At 51.3% G+C, this 12,916-nt stretch overlaps 1 protein-coding gene across 6 annotated transcripts in view; it reads left to right on the forward strand.

Annotated features, from left to right (window-relative positions):
• The window catches only part of PACSIN2 (protein kinase C and casein kinase substrate in neurons 2), an 83,313-nt gene that overhangs the window by 12,040 nt on the left and 58,357 nt on the right, over nucleotides 1-12,916 (forward strand). Inside the window, exon 1 of one of the 6 annotated variants that reach the window (XM_006150686.3) lies at nucleotides 12,388-12,406. The exons of 4 other annotated variants lie outside the window; for them this stretch is intronic. The gene's annotated coding sequence lies outside the window, so the exon portion shown is untranslated. Of the gene's footprint in view, nucleotides 1-12,387; nucleotides 12,407-12,694; nucleotides 12,714-12,916 lie in introns of those variants that run through there. One more of the 6 variants, XM_027772725.1, reaches the window with a different exon arrangement.

A 12,916-nucleotide genomic window follows, 5' to 3' on the forward strand; every position in this document is an offset into this window, starting at 1 on the left:
GGTCTTTGTGAATCTTTGTAGGGTGGGGTGCGTGTATGGAGTGTGTGTGTTATAACTGAAGTTAGAATAGTAATAACCAAGACGTTTTCTTCAGGGCTTCTCAGGTAATGTATGTATAGTAATTAGGCATTTTACCATAAATAGAAATATCCCAAGTGGAAATATCATAAAACTGTCACTGAAAATCTTTATGGGGAGGTGGCATCGTGAAAGTGGGTAAATGAGGAAGGCCTAGTGGCAAGGGCTTTGTTTTGTGTCCCTGCAGCTCTCGGTGGCACAGCAGTGACATCTGCCCAGTGGCCAGAGAGGCTAGAGGGAGTCATTAGGGATGGGGTCGGGGACGGGAACGGGAGGCCAGCATTTGCGGAGTGCCCAGGGTATGTGGGTCCTCGTGTGTGCCATTCAGTTCCGCCAACTTCCCGTGAAATCCGTCAGCCACCTTCATCCCGTTTCACAGACAAGGAGACTGAGGTTTAGAAGTGAAACCTTGCTTCCGTTCTGGCTCATTCTAACCCGATCTCTTTCCACTCTCCTTTTGTTTAAGGGAATTTTCACTATTAATTTTATGCATGGTTTGAGCCCATTAGTTTGAGGTTGTTGCCTGACAAGTGGGCTCCTTGTTCGTGATTTCCAAATTACTGGATCGTTCTTCATGTTGCATGAGCTTGTTTTTAAGTGAATCGTGTCAGGGAGGACTGATGGTCGGTGGGCCATGCCCGGTCAGGTGGTGTCGTGTGTCTCCAGAGCAGACTGCTTTGCCGGGCTGGGACATTTGGAGGAAGAAGCGTCTTCAGAAAGCGGCACCATAGCTGAGTGCAGAGGAGCCTGCACGATATTTAAAAACCAGACCCTCTGGTGGTTTGTGGGTCTTTCTGAACTTCAAATGCGCATATTCACAGCCCTCCCGCTGGAGATGTGCTGAGCAGTTCACTTCCGGACAGAGCCTGCGCCCCTGCCTGCTCCGCCGTGGTTTCCTCGCAGTCTCGTGGTGCGTGGCGTGTGGTGGCTCTTAGCCGGACGTGTCACTGTGCTGCCGCAGGTGCATGGGACGGAGTCACTTCAGCAGTGTAAGAGTGGGGCTGCTTCCTGACCCGCCCCAGGCTTGGCTGACCCTAAACTGTGCTGGTTTATATCCCCTTCCTCTGCCTGGCGGGCTCCTACACAGACGCCTTTCCCCGTCTCTCAGGGGGGAATTACAGTGGAAGAGTCAGCCCTGGACCTCGGCCTGGGCCCTGCTGGCACCCCCGTCCCATGTTCTGTGCAAGGCCTGCCTTGTACTTGGTCACTGTGCCAGGGAGGCCGTTCAAGGGCCTGTCAGCGAGATGGAAGTGGCTCCGTGATGGGCTGTGGTGGAGGCCGGCCAGTAGTCACCGTCACTCTGGCCACAGCGTTTATGGAAGGCTCCATACTCCAGGGCCAGGCCAGCACCCAGACAGGTGCTGCTGGATCCAGACAGCCCCACGGCGATGGGATTCCATGTTAGAGGTGAGCACACTGCTCAGTCCTCTTCACTCCTTAGCCCGAGGCCACGGCGCCATGGACAGGTTGCTCTGGTGTCTTGTGGAGAACCAGACTTGCAGCTGTCAGAGACCCTCGAACCTATGCACCCGGGCTGGTTATGTTCTCTGGGGTGTTCTCTCTGATTTTCAACCAGGGCTCCAGCCCCATGGGGGTCCTGCTCAGTCCGAGGTAGGGGTGGGTTAGAGCCGCAGAAGCTGCAGCCGCCCTGCGGAGGAAGAGAGGCCGCTCTTCTTTCTGGACAAAGGGCCACAGAGGCCCTTTGTGAAGTGGCAGGAAGGCCTGCTTCTTGTAGGGGCTGCCTCAAAGTGGAGGGCTTGAAAGGAGCTGCTGGGGTTGACCTGGGCCACCCTGACTCCTGGTGGTGTTAATCGTGCCCTTTGTCTAGCCTGGAGCCTGCTGGAGCGGGCCTCGGGCGGCCTCACAGCCGGCCGCTCCGGGTCAGCATTTCTCCTCTCGCTCTTTCCCCTGCACATTGGCCTTAGTTGAATGCCCCCATTTTCTGCCCTGAACAAAGGACAACCTCCTGACCCATTCTATATTTTTTCCTGCTACTTTTTTTTTTTTTTAATTGCCAGAGGACGTGTGCTCTTGCCAGAGAGAGGAGGAGAGGGAGAATGCACCCACACAAAGGGACATGGCCATGCCGCAATCCCTTCTCCTCCATTTCTCCACCCTGTCATGATATGTGGCACTGTACATGCGCCCGGCATGTCTGTCTGTCTTTCTTTCTTTCTTGGAGAGGTTTTTGCTATAGGGGACATGCACTCGCCAGACAGACAGAGAAAGAGACAGAAAGCGAGAAATCACCCCCCGGGGGGATGGCCATGCCGCGATCTCTTCTCCTCCATTCTCCTCTTGGGATCTTGGACACGCATGTGCCCGGCGTGAGTTTAAGCTACTGGGTCCAGGACTCGAACCACAGTCGACTACATGGGAGTCCAGCGACATAGCCATTACACCAACTGCTGGTCCCAGCACCGAGCATGTCTTTCATTCCACCGGAGCTGGGACTTGAAGCATGGCCAGGAGTGCGGGATCTACCTCCCTTAACTAGCCACAGGGCTGGCTCTTTCTTCCTTTTGCCAAAGGATCGTTCTATCTCATCTGGGCCTACGTGACTTCCCTTTTTCTAGGGTTCAAGTGCATCTCTTGAGTTGGAACACTCGCAGCTTAAGGACCCTAACTGCTATGAGTGCTCCACCTGGAGGCAGCGTCTGCAGGAGTGTCTGAGGGAGGGCGGCAGCTGTGCTGGCTGTGCAACCAGGCAGTTAGTTGCAGCCTGGTTCCTTGCAACTTCATCACCCTCATCCCTTGTATCTGTGGCCTCTGTCACCTGTTAGATACTGCGGTTGGGACAGGAGCATACCCCGAAGGGGCAGAGAAGCTGGCGCGTTGCCGTGTGCTCTCCAGACCTGACCCCCACTGGACATGAGTGAGGGCTTGTGCGTTGCTTGTGTCAGGGTCCCGAGGCTCTCCTGGGATAATGCCACGCTGTCCTTGGCAGGCAGGACATGGACGTGGTGGTACACGTGCCGTAGGACAGACGAGCCCGGCTTGCACATGATTGCCGGGGCAGTGGGCGCAGGGTGCTTGTGTTTGGGGGGCAGGAGCCACACTGGCAGGGACCTGTGTCTAACCAGGGCTAGCAGGTCCTTCACTGAGAAGGGACTTAAGAATAGAAGAAAGGCATGACTAAAGAGACCCTTGTCAGCACTCCTGCCAGGGAGAAGGGGAATGTGCGGGAGGGCAGACAGCAGAATGAATTCAGCCCCTCCCTGCGTGGTGCTGAAGCCTGGGACCTGCCTCGTCTTCATCTTACCACACAGGAAGTGGGCTTGGCAGGCCTTGCTGGGAGCCTTGCTGGCTGTGTGCGAAAGGCCGGCCTGTGGGCACAGAGCCTGCAGCCTTGTCACAGGCTCAGGAGCCAGCCCTGACTATCACATGTGCAGAACTCCTGGACAGCGTGGTGCTCAGTCCCTGCGTGCTTCCCCTGCCCCCAGGGACAGATCTTGGGCTTTATTATCTCTGTGCTTGTCTGCCCCCTTAGCCCGTGGCGGATTTGGGCTGTTAGAGGCCCTGTCCTGGACGGTTTTAGACATTACACTATCTTCACTGTAGGTTCATCCTTTTTAAGAAATAGGGTCTTGTTACGTTGCCCAGGCTGGCTTCGACTTGTGATTCTCCTGCCTTAGCCTCCTGAGTGGTTGGGATTACAGGCAGGCGCCACTGTACCCAGCTGGTTTAAATGTTTTTTTATATTATAAAATTAGTCGAAAGGATTCTTATCACTGGCTTTTGAAACGATTTGACCATGAGAAGTTCATTCTTCCTTCCCTGCCTGCTCACCACATGATGCGTTTACTCAGTGGGAACAGCATGTGTGAAGGGATGGGCTGAGAGGAGTGCCGCGCTGTGCAAGCTAATGGCAGGTCGTTACGGAAGCTGCGGCGTGTACAGTGTGATAGGAATGCAGTGTGCACGGGAGGCCGGAGGGAGCAGTGGGTAGAGCCTGGAGGCCCTGCTGGCCTCTGGAAGACGTCTTGAAGGGATTTTGAGGAGAATCATGGCCCGATCTTTCCAGAAGATACACTGATCTCCATGGTGCATCATGGATCATAGAAGACAGACAGGCTTAGATTAGTGGCTGGGAGCCAGTGAGGGGGCCCTAGGGACTGGATGGTGGTGGCCTTAACAGGGGCGGCCATCGTAGGTCCAGGCTCAGTAGAAGGGTGCAGAGGATACCGACGAGCTGGTGTAGTCAGGTCTTGGAGACTGACGTGGTGGGTGTGAAGAGGATACCCAGGGATAGGAGGGCTCTAGTCGGGGCGGTTCGCAGGGACCACAGAGCCAAGTGGAGGCGTCCAGTGTTGGCCGGAAGCATGGGTCTGGGTCAGAGAGCAGAGCTGGGGCACGAGGGGAGAGGAGTTTGATGTGTACCGAGGAGGTTAAGTGTGTGGTAAGAGAGGACCACCACTGCATGGTGGAGCAGGGTGAGGCCATAGGCATGGCTGCGGGAGGAGGGGTGCAGGAGTGGGAATCGGGAGGCCAACGGCCGCAGACTGCCCACCTGCCACCTGCTGAGGGTAGGAGAGTGGCAGGGGGGGATTAGGACTGGGAGGAGGTGGCGGTGATGGGCAGTGTCAGGCTCTCACCAGGCAGGTGTTGGCGAGAACCAGGTATCAAGGAGCTGACAGTGTTGGTCCCGGTGCTGCCCTGAGCTGGGGGTGAACACATTGTCCAGCCAGCCCAGGACAATGGAGAGGGAGATGTGAGAAGTTCAGGGCCTCCGGGCTGAGAAGTGAGGAGGGTCTGGCTGATGAAAGACACCTCAGGATTACACCCTCCATGTTCTGGTGATTTTCCCCACGTGTAAGAGTGTGAGTCCGGGATAGAAACCATCTTATGGGCACACAGGAGGCTCTGGGGTTGCACAGTAGCGGCGGTGGAGGGCAGCAGCGGTGGCGGTGCTGGAGCAAGTGTGTCTGAGGCCTGAGGGCTGAGTCCTTTGTCGTGTGCACACTCACCTTGGTCACCTCCACAACAGGGAGGCCATCATGGGCTCCTGGGCCCTGGGCCTGCTGCTCCCAGCCGCTCTCACCCCCACGGGACCTGCCAGCTTCTGGGAGCCTTGGGAGCAGCTCCTGAGAACCCCTCCTGGCACCGGGCCCACAGCTCGGTGGGTGTCTCTGTGGAGTTGTCCATACGTCGGAACGTCAGCCTGGCTCTGCGCGTCACGGGGACGTTTCCCTCTCATTCAAACACGTGCATCTCGAAATGCAGAAGTGAGGCTTGGTGCCCTCTGCTCCCACTGCACGGCTTCCCCCAGCCTGGCAGCACTGCCTCGCCATGTGGACGTAGGCACGCCTTGGCACCTACACCCAGTCACTTTGCAAATATTTGCCTCTGCCCTGTGCCAAGCACTGGCAGTCGAAGCCGGGCTACGCAGTCCAGGCCTTAAGTGTGTGTGCCAGGACTGCCTGTGTTCTGTTTTGCCCAGTTTCAGGCACGAAGTGGTTCACCTGCCTGGCCTCATAAATGGCAGTGCAGTTTCCATCCTGTCATTTCACCACTGTTTCCTTAGCTTTGGAGATTGGACTTGTCTCCCGTTTTTCTTATAAATATTATCGTGATGAACATTTTGTTCAAGCTATTTTTTCCTTCCAGTTTATTTGCTTGGGACATATTCCCCAGCGTGGGACTCCAGGGTCAGAGGTTGGTAACTGTCATTTGCACCATTCTCTGTTTCTAGATTTTTCCATGAAGCCCATCTGCCACATTCTAGCACATTCCTTTTTTCCTATAGCCCCTGCCCACCTAAACTGCCATTGTTATATGAAGTCTTCTTATTTTTTTACAAGCTTTTTCCATTTTTCAAAGAAGTTGTGCTTTTCCCCCCACCTGGTAGTTTGTTGGGGGACAAGTGAACCTACGTCTCAGGGACTTTCTCTCTCACTCTGCGTGTCCCTGTCTGATGCCTAGGCTGACTCAGAAGAGCTACTCTCTTGTAGATGACACAGCAGAGGGAGAGGGTTGGGACTTGGTGCAGCTTTCTGTAGTGACGGCAGGGCCGGCTGTGCAGCTGAAGTAGCTCACAGAGCTCGCTGAGAGCGTGTCTCTGCCTCAGCTGCCTCTCTCCCGCTTCTCTCCTCTGATCACGTCAGAGGATCCTGTCTTCATATCAGTCCTTAATGCATTTACGTATAAAGATTTTTATCGGGCTAGCAGGTGCTGTGGAGGTTAAGGTGGCTGAATCCCACTTGGCCAACTTTGCAGTTCAAGTCCCGGACCTGGCAGCTTGGAAATCACACTGGGTGCATGCGTGTACATGCCCAGAATCCTGAGAAGAAAATGGAGAAGGAGTTGCAGAGTGGCCATCGCCCCTGGTGGTCATACTCAGTTTCTCTCTCTCCCATAAGGGCACACACCCTATAGCAAAACTAAAAAAAGGGGGGAGGGCAGCAGGTAGAGTTGTGGTTAAGGGCGTTGGACTCTCACATGGCCAACTGTGGTTCAAGTCCTGTACCTGATGGCTTACTTTCTCACTTTCTCTAGTTCTGACCCTCTCTGATCAAATTAAAATAAATAAATAAATAAATAAATAAATAAATAAATAAACCGACTCTTTTATTTATTTTTTTAACGTTATAGGGCACGTGTGCTTGCCAGAAAGACAGAGAGACAAAGACACTAAAAGCAAGAAATCACCCCCCAGGGGGGATGGCCATGCCGCAGTCCCATCTCCTCCATTCTCTCAGGATCTTGGGTACGCATGCACATGTGCCCGGTGTGAGTTTAAGCCACTGGGTCCGAGACTTGAACTGTGGTCAACTACGTGGGAGTCCAGTGTCATAGCCATTACACCAACTGCTTGTCCCAAAATAAAACAAATCTTTAAAAAGAAACATTTTTATCAATGATCTTTTCTCTTTGCTTTTCACATTACATTGTATTATGCAAAGGTTTAGATAATTACATAAGTTTTGGGCATATCCATGTCTGTCTCTTATCTATTGCTTTTTCTTTCTTTTTTTTTTTTAAGAGATTTTTGCCTTGGGGTGCATGTGCTCAATGGAGGGACAGAGATAGTGAGAGGGAAAATGAAAAATCACCCCTTGGGATGATTGTGGCACGGCCACAGTAATTTCTCCTCCATTCTCCTCCTAGGATCTTGGGCACGTACGCACATGTGCCCAGCATGATTTTCAAGGACTTGAACCATGGTCAGCCTTGTGCCTTCTGCTGGCCCATCTATTGTTTTTTAAAATAATATCACAGATTTGTCTTTTACTCAAAGCCAGAAAATAAGCTATTTTCTTTGAGTTGCTTAAAATGGATGTTACTTGGCTCATGACACTTGACATTCATCCAAGCATACGGTCAGATGTGTTTAAGGTAACTTTGTCTCCTGATGCCCATCTGTTCTACAACATTAAAACAGAAACAACAACAACACAAACCCAGTGCAGCAGTGCAGTACCTCTTCACAACAGAAACATAACCGGGGAGTAGAAGGGATCTGCCTTGATAGGAAAAAAGACATTAACGAAAACCCACAGGACTGGGTGAGGAAGGAGAAAAGCTCTTTCCTTCTCATTGAGAATAGGACAGTTGGGGATGGATAGCCGTGCAGTGCTCTTCGAGGCTGAGCCACATGAGGAGGTTCTGGGTCCACGCCTCGAGACCTCCGTAAGCAAGCTACACGTGCACGTGCCTGGATCCAGGGCGGGCCGAGGTGGGGATGGACGGCATCTCAAGACCCTGGTGGAGGTGCTCTGTCTCTCTCTGTCAGTCTTGATATGGAGGGGGAAAAGAAGGAATAGGACAGCAGTGTTTCCTCTTGCTTCTTCTGTTCAACATTGGGATAGGAGGAGGGACTAGCCAGGAACGTTAAGCAAGAAAAAGAAAGAAAAGGCATTCATATTGGACAGGAAAAAGTAAAACGATCACCATTCACAGACGACATGATCATATGAGTGGAAAGTCCTAAGAAATCCAGTGAAAAACTATTAGAGTTGATATACAAGTTTAGCCAGGTTGTAGGATACAAAATCAGTTTTCCAAAATAAGAGTATTCTTTTTTAACTAGCAATGGATAATCCAAAAGTGAAATGAAAACAATTCTACTTATAATAATATAAAAAGGAATAAAATAATCTAGGAATAAATTTAACAAAAGAAGCATGTAAGTTGTACATTGAAAACTACAAACATTGTTGAAATAAATTAGAGGACTTAAATAAATGGGATGCTATCCCATGTCCATGGATTGGGAGATTTAATATTGTTAAGGTATCAGTATTTCCCAAATTGATCTGCAGAGTTATTGCAATCTCTGTCAAACTCCTATCTAGCTGCCTCCTCCTTTTTTTTGTTTTGTTTTTTAAATAGAAATCATTAAGTTGTTTCTAAAATTCCAATGGAAATGCAAGGGACCCAGAATAGTCAGAACAGTTTTGACAAAAACAGAAAAAAGTTGGAAGTGGACTTTAGGAACTGGATTGACACTTCCCAATTTCAAAAATGTCCACAGATTTCCAGTATTCAAGACAGTGTGGTACTTAACCAACAGACTGATGGGATAGAGTCAAGAGAACAAAACTAAACCTTGACATTTATGCCCAGTTGATTTTGATCAGGGTGCTGAGCCAATTGAATGGGAGAAAGAAGAATCTTTCCAACAAATAGTGCCAGGTATGGGTGTCTGCTTTACATCACATACAAAGTTAACTCCAAAGGGGCTGACCCAAATGTAAGAGCCAAACCTGTGAAACTCTGAAGAAGACATAGGCACAAGTCATCGCCACCTCGTGTCAGTCAGTGGCTTCTTAGATATGCAGTGGCACCAAAACACAAACAAGAGAAAAATAGATAAATTAGACTTCATAAAAATTCAAAACTTTTGTGCTTCAAATAATGTTTTCAAGAAAGTAAAAACAGTAACTCACACATGGAAGAAAATAGACTTGTACCTCATATAAGGAACTCTTAAAATCCAACAATAAAGGAGTCAGCGGGGGTGGGGGTGGGGGCTGGCAGATGGCACGGTGATTAGGGCGCTGGACGCCCACATGGCCAACCATGGTTTGAGGCCTGGACCTGGCAGCTTGCTTTCTCACTTTTCTCTTTCTCTGTCTCTCGCTCTCTCTCTCTTGCTCTGTCTCTCTTCCTCTCTCTCTCTCACACATGTGCTGTCCTTCTGTGGTCAAATTAAACTAAACAAATAAAGTTAAATTAAATAATTAACAAAAAAAAAAAAAAGAGGAGCTAGCAGGTTGTGTGGAGGTCAAAGCACTGGCTCCTGCGTGACTGACTGCATGATTTGAATCCCAGACTCAGCAGCTAGAAAGTCACACCAGGCAAGCATATGTGCTTACCCCAGATCCCCAGGCGAGACGGAAAGAGACGTGATTGCACCCCAGGCGGTGACTTCTCATTTTCACCCTCTCTCCCTTTCTTTCTTTCTGGCTCTCTTATGAGCACTTATGCCTTATGGCAAGGGGGAAGAAAACGAAGACAACCCAGGCCAGCAGGTGGTGTGGTGGTTGGGGCGCTGGATCCCACATGGCCCACTCCACAATTCGGGTTCAGACCTGGCGGCTTGGAAAACACTCCAGGTTTGTGTGCCCAGCTCCCTACAGTACAATGAAAGAGAAGGGATGGCAGTGTGGCCATTCTCCCCTGGGGGATGATTTCTCACTTTCTCTCTTTTTTTTCCTCTCACTCTGGTGAGCATGTGCACCCTATGGCAAATAATATTACTACTAATAAAAGATAGCCCAATTCAAAATGAGTGAAAAATCTAAACAGACATTTTCCCAAAGATAGCAAAATTGTCACATACTTAAGCTGGTATCTTTCTTACAGCTTCTCCTGGTTAAATAATTCCATTCCTTTGTTTTTTCTTGATAGATGTGCTTGAGTTTTTTTCATTTGTATACACACAGTTTGATTCTTTTGAGCCTCCCTAAGTGTGACCTCGAGAATTAAATTCAAATCCCTAAGGTGGAGGAAGAGGAGGAGGAGGCAGGGTCAGTGCAAGTTTGAGGGGAAGCCTGGGGTAGGCCCCTCGCAGGCCATGCTAGTGTGGGTACCGCTTCCTGGGGGTGGTGGGCCATGGGTGGTGGCCCCACTTCCTACCTAGCCCAGTGACTTTGGAGATGGGCTCCTCCCTCCCTTTCCACGTCTGGAGAAGGAGGAGCGGGTTATTTAGGAGAACATGTAACAAGTGCCCAGGCTGGAGACTTCAGCCACGGGCCGTCTGCAGGTACCCTGTGTTCCCATGGCAGGAGCGACGTCATTCACTCAGCAAACACGTGCATCCTGCTGTCCGCAGGTCCTGAGCCTCAGACGGAAGGTGCCGTGGGCTCCCAGTCTGGTAACGCACTCTGCCCTGCGTGTCTTTCCTTTCACCGCATAGCATCGCAGTCTATTTGGGGAGTAAAATGAGTCTGCTAATTACTGAGTAGTGAAGGAGTTTGAGTTTTTAAGCCAGCATCTGCTTTCCGTTTCATTTTAGTTTTGGCTCTTTACATGACTGACTACATAATAACAGTGCCGTTTTTGCTAAGACAACGATCCCACGCCTCGGCCTCCTGCACACGGCCTTCCAAGGAGCTCCCCTGCAGCGGCTGCGGTAGAGTGTTTCCTCAAGCTGGTTTCTGAAGGCCTACTGGATGCAAATCCCACTAACACAAGTGTCTAAGATATCGAGGGGCTGCAGCAGGTGGCATGGTAGCTAATGCACTGGGCTCCTACATGGCTGGCCCCCGTTTGAGTCCTGGGCTTAGTGGTTTTCTTTTTCACTCTTTCTGGAGGCTTATTTTCGCTTGCTCACTATCTGATGAGCACATATGCCCTATAGCAAAATTTAAAATCAATGATAATAAATAAAATTAAATAATTTAGGAAAAGAAGTCAGGGGCCAGATGGTGGCCCAGCAGTGAAACACAGGACTCTGTGAGGTGAGCTCATGGTCTGGGTTGGCCAGAGCTGGGCGGGGCAGGGGGGGTCTCAGCATCTCGACCCTGTTGGGTGCTGTCTCTCTATCTCCTAAGTTCATAGAAGAAATAAATTTTAAAAATAAGAAAATGAAGAAGAGGCCCAGGACTTCCCAGTGCTCACCATGGCCCCTGTACCTGGGGCGCTGAGTGCTCAGGAGATACCAGTCGGTGGAGACAGGAGTGACCAGAGGGCCTGGCCACAGGATGCAATGACAGTGACCCTTCGTTTGCCTGAGGGCAGGGCAGGGAGTGCCTGTCCGTCCAGTAGTAGAAGGGGAAGTGGAGGTGGCAGGAAGTGGCTTGCGTGGTCAGGAGGCCTGTGCTAGCTAGAGTGAGCACAGGGACCAGGTCTGTGCCCACCAACACACCCTGGGTGTTCTAGTCCCACCCAGCCTTGACAGCAAAAGCAGTTAGATATTTCCCTTAAAAACTCTGTCCCCTGCAGGTGGGCCTGCAGGTGGCATGGTGGTTAAGGGTGCTGGACTCACATGGCTGACTGGTTCGAGTCCTAGATCTGGCGGCTTGCTTTGTCACTTTCCCTCCTTCTCTCTCTTACTCTTACTCTGTCCCTCTCTGGTCAAATTAAAATAAATAAATAAAGTGAAATAAAATATTCTTTAAAAGAAGAAAAAACCCCTCTGCCCCAAGGGATGCACCCTCTTCCTCTCTTGGGGTTGGCCCTCGCAGGGCTGTGGAGGGGTGACTGGAGTTTGTCTGTACTCTGGCTCAGCAGGGCCTGCTAGAGGTGGGTCACCTCTAATCGTTTTCCTTTCAAATCTTTAGACTCTTCCTGTACATTTTCTGGCCCTGCTGTTTGCATTGTCACGTTAATATGAGATTTGAAAATGTGTCATTTTTGTCTTTTTTAAAGTAACTTTTTCTATTTTAAACTGAAGGAACATGAGCTCGGTTTTTAGGTTGGGAAAGTCTCCAGCCCGAATCTCCCCGTTCCCAGGGTGCTTGCCAACCAGAGGTCTGAAAAATACTGCGGTGAAAACCGGTCCAAAGCTGGGATCTGGCAGCTGACATGTTTCCATTACATCAGAAAAATGAGTTTTGGGGACATGTCTAACTGCAGGCTGCTAGTTCCAGCCTCGGTTAAATGGTATGGTGACCCAGCGGCTGACAGCTGGACTGTGACCAGTGGCTGGCCTCGTGTCCTACCTTCTCTGCCCCCCCAGTCAGTTCCTGCTCAGAGCAGCTGCTGGAGAGGAGCGGGGCCAGGCAGTCGCCTTGGTGCTGGTCACGTACCCGAATGTAGCGGGCATGGGCACCTTTGAGGGGCAGTATCGTCCACCTTCAGGATCCAGTGCAGACAACCACCCCCTCTTCCCTTCCCGTCTTCCTGTCTTAATTCTCGGGCACCTGTTCTGGGTCACACGGAGGTAAGCAGGGCAGGGCCCTCCCTCCCGGGGCCCCAGGTAGAGCCAAGGGAAGGCTGGTTGGAAGCTGGCAGGTGGACACAGGGGTGCTGACTGCCTGACTGTTGGGAGGAAACAGCAGAGCCTAGAGGATCCCAAGGAATCCTCTGCTTGGTGTGGTCCTCGGCACACAGCCCCGCCTCATCAACCTCTTCCTGGAGAGCAAGCTGCCGTGACTGCTCTGGAGCCCGTGCTACCATAGAACAGCTGGCCTGTGGCTGTAAGATCACCGGGAAGGGGAAGGAGCAGGCCTGCTAGCGGCTGTTACCTGGTAAGACCGAGAGGTGGAGAGACAGCACCCCTGTAGCGCTCTGCCACTGCGATCTACCCCCAGGCTTCAGGCAGCCCTTAGCCAGCCCCGGATCATGGGTGTGTGTGCCTGGTGTGCTCACGGAGGTCTCCGGACTTCAGCCAGGGGCCCTCCCACGTGGGATTGCCTGGTGGAGCATCGTGTTTCACCGGTGCCACCACAAC

The sequence above is a fragment of the Tupaia chinensis genome, unplaced genomic scaffold (assembly GCF_000334495.1).
Source record: "Tupaia chinensis unplaced genomic scaffold, TupChi_1.0 Scaffold000294_3, whole genome shotgun sequence".
In the NCBI taxonomy this organism is placed as follows: Eukaryota; Metazoa; Chordata; class Mammalia; order Scandentia; family Tupaiidae; genus Tupaia; species Tupaia belangeri.